Source organism: Octodon degus, unplaced genomic scaffold, assembly GCF_000260255.1.
Source record: "Octodon degus isolate 3935 unplaced genomic scaffold, OctDeg1.0 scaffold00018, whole genome shotgun sequence".
NCBI lineage: Eukaryota > Metazoa > Chordata > Mammalia > Rodentia > Octodontidae > Octodon > Octodon degus.
This window is the reverse complement of record NW_004524594.1, coordinates 1,288,302-1,289,389: the sequence shown is the minus strand read 5'-3', so window position 1 is coordinate 1,289,389 and position 1,088 is coordinate 1,288,302. Positions and strand designations below refer to the sequence as shown.

The 1,088-nt window shown below is 51.1% G+C and overlaps 1 protein-coding gene across 1 annotated transcript in view; it reads right to left on the bottom strand.

Moving 5' to 3' along the window:
- The window catches only part of Ckap5 (cytoskeleton associated protein 5), a 124,737-nt gene extending 124,501 nt beyond the window's left edge, over window positions 1-236 (bottom strand). The window contains exon 1 of the mRNA XM_023710577.1: window positions 165-236. The gene's annotated coding sequence lies outside the window, so the exon portion shown is untranslated. The remainder of the gene's footprint in view (window positions 1-164) is intronic.
- Between the last annotated feature and the right edge of the window lie 852 nt (window positions 237-1,088).

Sequence of the window (1,088 nt, the reverse complement as noted above, 5' to 3'; positions counted from 1 at the left end):
CGCCCGGCCTCCGCCCCGCGCCGTCGCCTCAGACCTGCCGGGTTCGCGGGGCAGGGCGGGCGCGAGACCCGAAGACTCTCCCCCGGGCGTTCGGGGTCCCTCCGCGCGCGCGACGCCCGGTTCCGAGAACCTCTGCCGCCGGGTCAGGCCCACCGCCCACTCACCTCAGGCGGGTCAGAACCGAGAGGCCTGCTCCAAGCCGTTTGAAACCGCTTGGGCCGCCGCACACCCCGCAGTGTCCTCTTTAATGATTGGTCCTCGATGGACCGCCCATCGCGCGTTTATTGGTCCGTTTGAAAGGACTGTGGGCACGCGCCGCCCGCAGCCTTAAAGGGGCCGCGCAGAACTACGTTTCTTTGGGGACTTGGAGCTTTGGCCTTAACTGGGAAGCCGAGTGGCTGAAGAGAAAACCACAAATGACCCCCGAAAGAAGAGAAGAAGGCGTGTGTAGAGCTGCTTATTCCCACTCACCAGCATGTTTGTTTTAATTATAGATATTTAAGGTGCTGTCAACACCTGACTTTGAGTCTTGACAGTGGCCAAATACTCTTGTGCAGCTAAGTGCAATGACAGGGGCAGATGGGAGGTAGTGGAGGAGGAGCAACGATGGAGCCAGGGCCATAGATGCTACACTTGGTCTTGCTATGAGCAAATTTCTAACAGTAAATCGGAGTTCTTTCTTTCTTTCATTTTCTTTTTCTTTTTCTTTTTTTATCCTTTTTTTTTTTTTTTTTTTTTTTTTTTTTTTTTTTTTTTTTTTTTTTTTTTTTTTTTTTTTTTTTTTTTTTTTTCCGGTACTGGGGATTGAACTCAGGACCCTGCACTTGCCAGGCAAGGACTCATTCTACTGCGCTATCTCCCTGGGTCCTCTTATTTTGAAAGGCGGGGGGGGGGATATTTTCCTTACAAGCTTATTGTGAGAATTTGCTGTAACAAATTGAACAGAAGTCATTAGCAGCTGTCTCATGTCTGTAATCCCAACACTTGGGAAGCTGAGGCAGGAGGATCCTTGTGAGCTGGAGACCAGCTTGGGCTACAGAGTGAGCTCAAGGCTAGACTGAACTGCGTTTCTTTGGGGACTTGCCACT